Below are 12,540 nucleotides of genomic sequence, written 5' to 3'. Positions count from 1 at the left end.
TGGGACCCAGCTCCATCACCTCACACCCTGCTGGGACCCAGCTCCATCACCTCACACCCTCGTGGGACCCAGCCCCATCACCTCACACCCTCGTGGGACCCAGCAGGGCTGTCCAGCTGTCCCTCCCTGCTGTCCCCTCAGCTCCCCCAGACTGCAGTGCCTCACAACACTGCTGTCTCCAGAGGAAACTCCTGGTGCAGCGAGTGTGGTCACAAGCCCTGAACTCAGGGCCTTTCTCTGCTCACAGAGACCACAGTTCATGGCCTCAGCTGCTGCTGTCCAGCAGGGAAGTGGGGCCAGAGCACAGCTCAGACAGGAGAGCAGTGTCTGAACCGACCAAAGAAGAAAAGCAGCGTGTGGCAGTGCTGACAACAGTGAGGACAAGGCAGGACCCACTGCAGACCAAGGGAAGGGACAGAAACACCTCCAGCATGGAGTGGAAGAAGGTGCTGTGCACACACAGGCCTGGCCTGGCCTTCCTCTGCCTCTCCACTGGGGAGGGCAGGCAGGACACCTTCTCCAGCCTTCAAACCTCCCTTCTCCAGCACCACCTAACAGAGATGGAGACTCTTTTTTCTGGACACAAAATCTCCTCAGGAACTTCCAACACACTCCCATCTTGCCCACACTGAAAAACTGAGGAGTGGCAGCTCAGTAGAGACATTTGCTCACCAGTGAAGCATTTCTCCTTGCTGTGTCAGAGGTCATAGTCTCCAAAAAAGCAACATTTTGTGGTCAAAAAAGCAGGATGAGACAGGAGACTCTGGTTACTAAGGTTTCTGGATTGCTGGAAACACCACTTATTTTCTCCTTTTTGGTTTTTTTTTTTTTTGGCATGAACACTGTGTTGACAGATGACAGAGCTGAAGATGGTTCTCTAAGTATATGCAGCTGATGGAAAAGTATGCATTTCTTCCTGAGAAGTCACTGATATTTCACTGCAGTACTGTATATAACTCACTAGGAGCAATGCAATACGGATAAGAAGTTCAACAGGGTCATTCTTGCCTATAATTAAAGTTTCCTGTGCTGTAACTGTCTCAAAGAGCTATGAGGCAATGCATTAACAGCTTACCTGTAGCAGAAAAATTAACAATGTTTGGCAAAGTACTTGAGTTCTTAGAATATTATCATTTATCCTTTTATGTCCTTCATCATATAGATCACTCTAGGGATGAAATACAGAGCCAAAAATCTCGTCAAGGTGAGTATTGATGCTGAAACTGCAAACTGTGTTTTTTGCAATGACTTTTGAACTTCCTTCTAGTAGCACAATCCAAAAATAAAATGCATTGTATTTGAAACTTCACTGATGTGGTACAGTAAAAATTTGGGTCAGTGACAGGAACAGAAGGAGGGAGCCAGAAATAGGCTGGACACACAGTTCTTTTAAGTCAGAAGTGAAATGTCCATGGGTGAGACACAAGAACTGCCATTTCAGGTCCCCTGCATGGTGTACTGAGCACACACAAGAGCTTGGCCTTCCACACAGCTCCCCATGGCACTGCAGGAGCCTCTGGAGGGCACAAAGTGGGGAAGAAGGGCTCTGCTTCACTGGCCCCTCCACTTCAGAAGTTATCCCTGCCTCCCTTTTGCCTCCAGCCAGCCCAGCAGGAATGTCAGATAAGGAAAGCTGAGAAGTGCTGCTCATGCCTGCTGGCTGCCCCAGAAGAAAGTGAAGATCTGGTTACAGCTAAAAGGAAAGCAGTGCAAAAGGGGCAGAGAGAAAGCAGAAGTTAAGGCAATGGCACGTGCACACGTTTATTTATCCATAGCAAAGCTAATGTCTCCAGTCTTGGCTGATATTTCCTGTCAGCAAAACAAGCTCTGCTACTCCAAATGATCTTGAGAATACTGAAAAAAGCAGCTCCAGTGACAGGGCAATTGCACCAAGGATCTCTAGTGGGATGGATATAGGGAGCTGGTTCACATCTGCACGTGGCACCTGTGAGCAGCAAGCTGAGCAAGAAGCTGGCATGCAGGAGTCATTACAGGGAAATAACTTTCTGACAGCAGCACCATACAAATTGCTTGTCAGCAAGGTCTGGAGGTACTAGCCACAAAAATTAAAAGCCTCTTTTGGCTTATTTGTCCCACTGGAATGAGAACAACTCTAATTTAATTCAAACTTGAAGCACTCAAGTTCTTCCTTAGTCCCTTAATGCACTCCTTCTAATACTTGAGAACATGTTCCTCGGGCAGATTGGAAAAGGATTAAATTCCTAGCATTTCAACAGCACTAATCCTGATTCCATTTTCAATACAGCCCTAATTCTGCCATGTTTACCAAGAAAAAATTCTTTTATTAAGACCCCACGTTTGGCATGCAGGATACAATACATTTATTGTTGGCTTAAGGTTACAAACAACAACAGAAACAAGACTGTGATCTGCAATGTTTGGTAATCACAGCAGTCATCGACGCCAGCCCTTCCTCACCATCCGTGCAAAGTACATTTCTGCTGCCTCTCCCCCTGACTGGACTGTCTAACAGATCAATACCATCACAAAAAGTGAAATTTGCAAGTGAAACTGGCCATGTTACAGGACCTCCTGAGTTTTTCTGCTCACTTTCCACCATGATGCACTTTGTTTTTGTTGGAGACCATTTTAAATGTAAACATTTCTATCTGGAGGAAACACAGCTTTTTGGTGGTTTGGTTTCTTTGCACATTGTCCTAAAAATGACATAAAAGGAAATAAGAATATGGGATTCTGGTGACAAGTGAAGCTCTCGTTTGCTTTGCTTGTAAACCTGGTTAAAAGCATGGTGGTCTGACACACCAGTTTTGTGCTGGTGACAGAAAGGCAGCCCATTCCTTAAGGTGCCCATTCCTACCAGAAACATCAGTGCAAGGGAGCTGCTTCTGAACAAAGCCCCAAAAACTGTCTCTGTAAACAGCCAGACTACTCTGCTGCATTTTTATAAAAAGCCAACTTCCCCAGAACTCCTGCAAAATAACTTTCCAGGCCAAGTATGGAATCCAAAGCAGCTCCTACTGATCACTGTGTGCCCATGAACTCACTCCCAAGGTTACTGAACACGCTTTTTTACAGTGTTTTTGTTTTGCAGTGGTTACATGAGACATTTCAAACACAGCCCTTCCAACAAGTGCTGCTGTGCCCACTCAACCTGCTGCAGCTGGAAACTGCCACGAGAAAATACAGCTGGAAACATGAGCACCACTACACTAAGGCTTGGCACTGGATATTTTACATATGTTCACAGGAAGCACAAAATAAAATGACCTATCTGTGGGATTTTATCTGCCCTGCAGATAAAGAAACTTTCTGGTTTTTATTTTAAAGCAATGTTGTTGTAGCTACACCAGTGCAAATTGTAACTAAACCTTCAAGTCCAATGGTTTTAAGAAGAAATGTCTCTAGCTCAATTCTTATTCTGTGCAGGTCACAGAAAGTACTTAAAAATTATTTTTTACAGGGCTGCTAAAAGCTCTGCTGCAAAGTCCCAAGTTTCCATATAGTCTGCATCTTCAAAGGTAACTGTAGGTGATTCTACCACACTCATTTGGGGTTAATGCTATGCATAAACAAGATATTAAAACCTGACTCTTGTTTAGACTGGTTTTGAGGAAGAACATTTTTCAGCTCTGTTGCAGCAGATCAGAAACACAATATAAACAACAGCAGAAAGTTTATGCTGATGTTTCCCTAGGTTAGGATCACAAGCACGAAAGAAGACAGTATAGCAGAAGGGTAACATAGGCTACAAGAAAGCACACCTCTTAAGAAAAGGCACCTGTTATTTAAGCTAGAAAGATGCCACAGATGTAGTCTCAGTGAAAACAATTTAAAGGACAATCTTTAAGCTCTTTGAAACTCCTGCCTTTCTTTTCCTATAGTGACATTATAATTTCAAGCTCACAAGCTGGAACAGCGTTGATATTAATCACAGAACAGGCAATGCTGGCTGTCTTTTGATCAGCCCAAGATTTTCTGCTTTCAATAGGGTGTTTGGAACACTGAGCCAGACTAGCTTGGAGAGCAAGTAATTCCCAAAATCACAGCAGCAGGGAGATGGCAGGGCCAGACACACTGAGCAGGGATGGGCAGCACGAGAGGATGATGGAGAAGGAAGTCTGGCACCACTCCTGCCCAGCCACCACTGGGAACATCAACATCCCACTTCTCTCACAGCCCTGTGTCCTCCTCCCTGTCCCTCACCCTCAGGTCGTGGGCACAACTTAGATGGCACAACTGTGACCATGAGGAAGACAAGTAAAAGCATACCCTGCAGCTGATAGAGCCCTGTCAGCAGAATCCTGGTACATATAAAGCCATACCAACAAAACTGAGCCACGTTTGGCTCCTCTCGTACAGCTTTCCCTTTGAATGCATGGGGACATAATTATGGATGTAAATACACCATAAAAGAAAACAAACACATGAAACAGTAAAAAAGCAGACTCTCTGAGTCAGCAATCACAGAAATGATGTTGGTTTATGGTGCTTTGAGAATAGGAATAATGAAGGATGGGGCAGCAAGACAGGCCATGAACTGCCACAGCAACGTGGCACTGCCAGTGCCTCTGCAGTGCCCAGGAGGGGCCCCCTCATTGCTGGTGGACCCCAGAGGGAGCAAGGGACAAAGAATGCCACCTTCTTTGAATCCCTGAAGCCACCTGACACCCAGACACGGCCTGTCTGTCCCCTCACTGCCATCTCTCCCAAGCCAGAAAGCCACAAAGAGCAGCAATGCTGCTGCTCTGAGAGCTGCCCAAAAACATCAGCCGGAGACACCAAAAAGTGCCCTCAGAGAACACTCGGGATGCCAAAGCAAGGCTGCCTTTTGTTTCTCCCCTGGATTCCTGTGAGGAAGGAAATCAATATTTGTTCAGGGTTTTTTGAAGCTAAACTATGAAATTACAGCTGTGCTGAAGCAGGTTATGTCTTGGGGGAGAAGAAGAACAGCACCAGTGTTAGTTTTTGCAGAGATGCACCGAGAGCTCTGAGGAGTGTGTTTCAGATCATCTTTCCCAGCAGGGCTCTGCAGATCCCTGCTCTCCAGGATGTCCCTCTGGCTCCTGGGGCTGTGGCAATTACCCAAGAGGAACAAAGAGCCGGCACTGGGGCTGCAGGAGCCTCGGGGCTCCAGCCCACAATAATTCCTTTGGCAGAGCTGCCCTCATCCGTAGACATCAGACTTCCAGATCAGTAGCGAGGATTAATCCATTGAAAACACAGACAGGATTGCTTTGCCAATGATCAAAGAAGTGAAACATTCTGGGCAGTATTTCAGATGCACACACACACGTTCTTAGGAATCAACACATTCCATCCCTGTAATTTTTTAAATTTTTTTTTAACACAAGGTAGCACTCAGTTCTTCCTGTGTTTTACTGGGACACCAGTGTTATCAGTCACTCTGAAATCCATGGGAAACACAAAGTTAAAGAACCAGAGAAGGCCAGAAGCAGTTTTGAGTTGGAAATGATAGGTTCCTTGGGTGCAGCAATGCCAATTCACCACCAACCACCGGCCATGGAACAGCAGGGGAGAGCTGAGAAGCCTCACCCAGACGAGTCAGCCAGAGGGTGATGGCAAAGCAGATTAAACACCAAACTCTGCTCCAAGGAGCATTTACATAAAAAGACAAAACCAGAAAGAAAGCTAGTGTTAGCTTTGTATCTGTTTTATGTTTTTTGTCCTTGTAAACTGGACCCACAGTTACCAGAAGAGATTGGAAAAGACATAGTTTCCGAAAGTAGAAACAGTATTTTTGGAAGAAAATGTGCAGGACAATTTCTACCCTCCCTCTGCCCAGACTTCCCAAAAAAATGAAGAAAAACAAAGTATTAAAAAAACCCAAATAAAGATGCCAAGAGAGTTACAAAAACATGATCCATTTCTGCTGCAGAAAAACCTCAGGCTATGGAATACATCCTGAAATATTAGTTTTGGGACATCCACCCCAAAAAAAAACAAGAACAACCAAAAAAAACCCCATGGGAGTAATATGCTAGGAAACAGTCCCATCAAGAAATTTAAAAAAACAACAACTCTGAAGGCAGAACATCATTAACCAACAACAAGAGGGATGACAAAGGCATCACTGTTTTCACAAGGCAAGCTGAGATATAGTCAAGATTGAATTATGATTCATCTTCTCCAGCACAGAAAAGTTTACTAGAAACTGTGAAATACCAAAAAATCCTTTGTTGATAGTAATTGTTCATCACACAGCCTGGCTCCAGAAGCCTAAGGTTTAAATTCTCTATGTAAGTCCTGTCAACAGTATTGAAGGTCAGAGGTGGTTGCACCTTCTCTATTGAAGTTTTTATGCAACAATGGTCATTTGCTTCCAGTCATGTCCCAAACTGAATGGCCTGTGCTGTAATATGTAGATGTTATCATCATGCTCTTCATTAGTCATCCATTCATTTGGAAATCTTATTTTATCACGTCCCTGTATTTCACTGCAGACAGCAGGAATGCAAGGCCTTTTAAAGTTCCAGGGCAAAGGACAACGTGGATTTTTTCTAAAGGGTAACTTTTCTCACTGTCATCTAGTCCTAACATCCACTTTACTGTACAGAAGAGCCAAAATCTCTTGGTGAAAGCACACATCTGTGGGCAGCATCAGCACACATAGCTGAAAGGCAACGTGAGGGGTGCATTTGGAGAGCTGTGTTAGTGCAGAACCATCACAGGTATCCAGACCCAAAGGCTGAAGGCAGTGCTGTCTCTCCATTCCCATATATTGCCATGAGTTAGGTGCAGCAGCCACAGCTGCCTGGGGATCCTGAAACGCTGCCATGTGTGACTGCACCGTGCTCATTGTGGGTGCTGTTTCCAGGGCACAGGAGAGAAGGGATCACGTTTCTTCCTCCAGCTACAGGAGCTAAAGCTGCTTTGGTGCCCATCTCTCAGCCAGCCTGTCATTTGCAGAAAGGGAAGGGATTAACTGCTTCTGGCTTCACAGGGGACTGGTCCCCGAGGTGCTGATCAGAACTGCCTTTGTTAGAGAAAACAACAATTTAGGAAGGCAGGTGGTTTGCAAAAAACCTCTTGGGTCAAGCTGGTTTTGCTTTAGCTGAGCCCTCACCGCTGATCCCCTGAGCACCACGTTCCTCCCTCAATTCCAAGAGCAGGGACTGGGGAATGGGAACTGTCAGAACACTGGGAGTTTTTATGCAGCTGCTGGTCAGGAAGCCCAGAATCCCTTCATCCCATGTGCCCACACAAAGCAAACCAACTGAAGACACTGAAAATGGGTTTCATTATTACAGTTCATTAATATATATTTCAAACAGCTTTAGTATTTCCCAATTTATAGAGACCAAGGAGGAAAAAATTTAGAGACCAAGAAGGAAAAAAAGAGAACTGACCTTCAGAAAAAGGATGAAGACAAAAATGTGTGAATCTAAACTGTTCACTAAAGAAATGCCATTTAATTCCTCACTTTACAAATATGATTTTATTTTTTTTTTAATATTTTGTTACTGAGCCTGAGACCTTATGTTGGCTTGGATTTCATTCTGTTTCTATATTAGCACATATTTCTCCCTCTCTTCTGCACTCAGGTAAACAGTATTGCTTTTATTTCACTGAAATGTGTAACCAGATCTTTATCTATGCTCCAGTTATCAAGATTTACTTTACCAGGAATAAGGAGTTGGCTAATGCCCTAATACTGTATTAGCACTGTGATTAAATACCAACACAACCGGTGCCCAAAAGTCATATGCACAGAACAGGCTTTGTTGCAGCATCTTTCAAAAGTAGGACATCCTTGGAGCTCACTACACAGGCTCTGAGAGGTCAGAAACCCATGGAAACAGCACAGAAACTCAGCTTTTCTACCCAGACAGGGATTTTTTTAATATATTTTATCACCCCCCCACATACAATTGCCTGGAACTGCTACTTGGATTACCAAAGAGATCAAGCCAGTGATACACTGCATTTAAAAACTTTGGGACAGTTGGCACACCAGGTCCAAATGGATACAATTTGTATGTTATGAGCTCACCCCCATCAAGGGAAAAAAGAATTGAGTCAACATAAAAACTAAATCTCAGGTGAAGGTTAAAGGGTATTTATATCAGCTCTGGAAGCAAAAATTTCAAGAAACAGTGCTTTCTTTTGTGTGCAAGTCATAGCACAGCCAGATAATACCTAAAAGAAAACTCACACCAGTAGCAAAAGGAAAAAAAACATTAAAAAAAACATTAAAAGAACCCCATCAAAAAACAAGAAAACAAGGTAGCAGAACAACATAAAAAACCCCTCATATGCCAGGTATTTCCATAATGCATTGGTAAATCAGGAAACCTTGTGAAGAGAAGTCTGGAAGTGAGTGCAGCAGTCACTGAGTCAATCCATTTCCTTGAGGTACAGCACGAGAGGTTTTAGCCCTGTCCTCGTTCCTGCCAGCACAGAGCACTGATCAGGCTCCTGTGAGCAGCACAGACCTCCCCAGCACAGGGGGAACATCCCTGTCCCCTTGGGGCTCCCACACCTCCTGTTCCTCCCAAAGCCACACTGAGCACGACTCTTCACTGAGCCTGGGGACTTCAGGCAATTCCCTCCACTGCAGCTCTCCATGGGACACACCAGTCTGTGTCTGGGGAAAATGGGATCCTCTCCAGCCAGATGGACCTGCCACCTCCAACTGTGCCCAGAACCACACACACAGCCAGGGAACAGTACAGCATCTGGCTTGTGAGCACATACCCCAGCTCCTGCTGCCACCAGTGATGTGGAGCCTTGAGGAGAAACTTCTGCTGGGTTTCATTTGATACTTCATCTGTGCTCCACAATCAGAATTCCACCTCCCTACAGCACACAGGGTGGGGGCTCCTCCACCCCTGTGCTTTGGACCACCAGTCCTGGCAGGGAACACAACCAGGGCCCTGCCTGGGGGAGCAGCACAAGAGAACTGAGAAAAGCCTCAAAAGCCTTGGAAACCAGGGCTTGCTTACCAGGTGCCCTAATGCCTAAGTCAAAGACATCCAGGATAGTTTATTCCTAGCTCTCTGTGATTGGCAGGACAAGCTAAAAGTGCAAGAATCCTGTTTTCTTCACTGGACAAAAGATGCCATAGGTTTGCATAAAAGAAGACTAAAAAAGTTGTGGAGAGGTACAAGTTACAGATGTTGAGTTGGCCACCACAACCCTCCTTACACTGCCCATGAATATATAAACAGTCTCAGGGAGATTGCTAGGAAAGAAGTGCAGAAGGCAGCACTTCACTGGATTCCTAATATCCAGCATATCAACTAATTATGAATCAACTTGTGCAGAGCCCATTTCCCCCAGGCATCTTGGCAGGCAGCGTTCAGCAGCACACCAACAGCTCACCCCAGTATTTTCAGGTGAGTGCAGCACCAGGCAGAGAGCACTTTTGCTTTCCAAAAACAGAAGCTGACAGCTTTGCCCAGGCCCCTTCCAGCCCATCTTGCTGCTGGGGCAGCTGCTCTTGGGTGCTGGCTCCTTTCACCTTTGCTGGCAGGGCCACTCGAGTCACCTCGTCTCGTCTGGCAGCTCTTTGGCACAGCTCCGATCATCCCCAGCGGGTTAAGAGGTCAGCTGAGTAAATCTGCTTTAGGCAGAGCCCGGCAGGCAGGGGCAAGGATCACAACAAGGACATCCAGCACAGCCACTGCCAGTGTGGCTTCAGCACTCCAGGCTGGAGCTGGAGAGGAAACACGCTGGGAACAGAGGGGAGAGTGCAGCCAGCTCTGACAAACAGTGTGCCTGCACAGACATGGACACTTCTGGGGTTAAACACAACACACACAATGTCCCTGCACTCCCAGACAGAAAGCCCAGGTTTTAGCAATAGATACCTACACAATTACAGGTGGTTTTCTCCCCTTTCTACCCTACGCCCTGTATTTCTGATCCCTGTGAGGCTGCACACCCCAGTGCACCTCTCAGCCCCCAGCTGACAATTTCACTGCTGGAAGTTTAACCAAAAGCAGTAAGAACATAATCTAGAATACAGGCTTAGAGGAGAAAAGGAACAGGTAAAGGCAAAATACAATTTTGGTGGCAGGAAGAAGAACCTTTGGCCCGAGTCTCTCTGCCACTCCCACACTTTCTGCCAGAAGCTGACCACAGCTCTGTAAGTGACACCGAGCAAAAGCTTCAGGTCACAGCACCTTGAGTGCAATTTTGAAATGTGCCACACAAGGAAAAGGCCGAGCTGTCTGCACCTGCCCTGAGACTGGCAAGGTTATCACTGGAGCACCAGTGCCACCAGCCAAACACAGCCGTGTCCGATGGCACGGGCACAGCAGGGCAGGGCTCACCTGCCACGTGAAACTCACCCCAGCATGACTGAACACCAACTGGCTATGCCAGCACCCAGCCAAAATTCTGGAAATAAAGCACCTCTCCTTACCTCCCCCTCCCACCCACCGGGGAATACGGGAAGGGCAGAGAGCTGCAAATGAAGTTGGAGAATTAAACCAATTTTAAAAAATTAAATTAAAAAAAAATAAAATTAAATTAAATTTAACCAATTAAAAAAAAAAAAACCACCATGTGAAGAGATGCAAAGCAGCTCTTCCCACAGGACAGGGGCTACAAACACTCTCTGGAAGATAAAACTTTATCAGGTAAGAAATATCAGAAATGGGGATCCCACTGCCAAAAATAGAAAGGGAATGCAGATACACTTAATGGAGACTCTCCATGTGAATACAGATCTGTTTGGTAATTAAATAATTAACGTAAATGTTACCTTTTTTTACGTCATTCGAATTGTGGGAGGTGGTATTTACGTTGCCAATACCAGCTTCTAGTGATGAAGTCCAAAATAATCTATTACTTTTCATTTTAAATTCCCCAGACCTGGCAGAAAAGAGAAAAGCTCTCACTCCTCTGGATATTCTTCCCGAAGAAATCAGAATCATCATTATAATCATAATAGAATCACCAGCCAAAAAGAAGAAAGCACTGTTTTGACCTCACCTCCTCCCCCAAAATTAAAAGAAACACTTATTTCAGCCCTGTGACTGGCAAAATATCCCAGCTAAATATTATACAACAGACAAAACCCAAAAGAAATGTAGAAAATTTGGATTCAAAACATGAGGTGCTTCTTAGTATAACAAAGGTGTATTTTTTTTCATTAGAGAAACAGTCATTAAAACTAAATGTAGTGATGGCTTCATGAACTCATCAGAAGCATTGATCACAACCTTACAATGCCTCTTGAAACCTAGCAGGAAAGTTGGACAAAGCCATGAGCTAAGCTGGTTTTGCAGGAGTCCCAGTAATTCTCTCTTGCCCACACTTTCAGTAAATTCTGCCTGTGGGTTGGGCTATTGGCTGGATAACAGCTGATGAGGCAAGGAAATCCCTGCCCTCCTTTGCTACTTCAGTAGAGCAAATAAAACTGAAAACTAACTCTTCACATTCTTTGTTCACTAGAACCATTAAAGAAAAAAAAAAACTTTGATGTATCTGCATTAATATTTACCTCTAAATTAAATCTTGTGTGCAAATGTAAATCTGCTGTACTATGTATGCCATTCCTGGATTTATCTTGGAAATGAAGGAACTGAGAGAGACACTTAGATAATTTCACAGCTGGTTTTCAGAAGCCAGTGTTTGTAGTTCTATTGGCTCAAGATTTCCAACAATCCAAGTTGCCTCACAAACATGTATCCTATCAAGTTCTGGGTCAGTATCCACAAAACTTCGTGATAAAAGGCTGAAGTTTCATATTGAAACCACCTGAAGGATGCATACAGGTGCTGCCATCGAAAAAACTGAGTCAAGGAACTCTGTCAAACACAGCATTAAGTTATTCATGTATTTTACTGAGTGCCAGGTGGAACCTCAGACTAACCTCTGTAAGGGAAGAGTATTGTGAGCAACACACAAAAACATCTTGTCTGGCTCTGAAACAGCCATATTCTCACTCTGGAACAGCCATATAGCTCTTTTTGCTCTCTATTAATGGCTAAACTAATTGGGAGACATGCTTTGATTCCATACCTGAGTTTGAAGGTGCTTCTACACATGAGATACTAATACCATCAGTCAGTAAGTCAGGCAGGAGCTGAGGAAATAGCCACAGCCAGGTGTGGTGGTCTGTATCTAAATGCATAAATAGGGCCTTAAGATGTCAAACTCCTGCAGTTGTCATGAAATAGCATCAGAAATTCTGCTGGAGCCCTCTGAGCGCTCCATTCAGCAGTGCTGGAGCCCTCTGTGTGAATGTGTTCAGCAAACAATCACAACTCTTTCCTCAGTCACAAAGAAAACAGAGAGAAAACAGCACCACCCTTTGCATTTTGGCATAGGTAAGTGTGAGACAGAAAGCTCATGGCTCTCCTTTCCCACATGAACACACAGAGCTGAATGCTCCACTGTGACTTTTCACTCCCAGCTGGGAAGGAAACCCAGAGGAAACCCTTCTGTCCAGGTGAGGGGCCAGCACCCAGCTCTGCCAAGCTCCTGGTGCCTGGCACTGCTCCTTGTGCCTGTGCCAGCACCCAGAGCCACCTCTCCCAGAGTCACATCATCTCCTAGAGCCACCTCTCCCAGAGCCACATCATCTCC

General features: G+C 45.0%; 1 protein-coding gene across 7 annotated transcripts in view; it reads right to left on the bottom strand.

Moving 5' to 3' along the window:
• MICAL2 (microtubule associated monooxygenase, calponin and LIM domain containing 2) overlaps nucleotides 1-12,540 on the bottom strand; it is a 113,036-nt gene that overhangs the window by 91,760 nt on the left and 8,736 nt on the right. Inside the window, exon 1 of one of the 7 annotated variants that reach the window (XR_001522134.3) lies at nucleotides 10,712-10,842. The exons of 1 other annotated variant lie outside the window; for it this stretch is intronic. The gene's annotated coding sequence lies outside the window, so the exon portion shown is untranslated. Of the gene's footprint in view, nucleotides 1-10,711; nucleotides 10,871-12,540 lie in introns of those variants that run through there. 5 more of the 7 variants (XM_015630691.3, XM_015630689.3, XM_015630692.3 and 2 more) reach the window with 5 other exon arrangements.

The sequence above is a fragment of the Parus major genome, chromosome 5 (assembly GCF_001522545.3).
Source record: "Parus major isolate Abel chromosome 5, Parus_major1.1, whole genome shotgun sequence".
NCBI classification, from domain to species: Eukaryota; Metazoa; Chordata; class Aves; order Passeriformes; family Paridae; genus Parus; species Parus major.
Note: the sequence above shows the minus strand (reverse complement) of the source record. Positions and strands in the feature narration are given on the sequence as shown.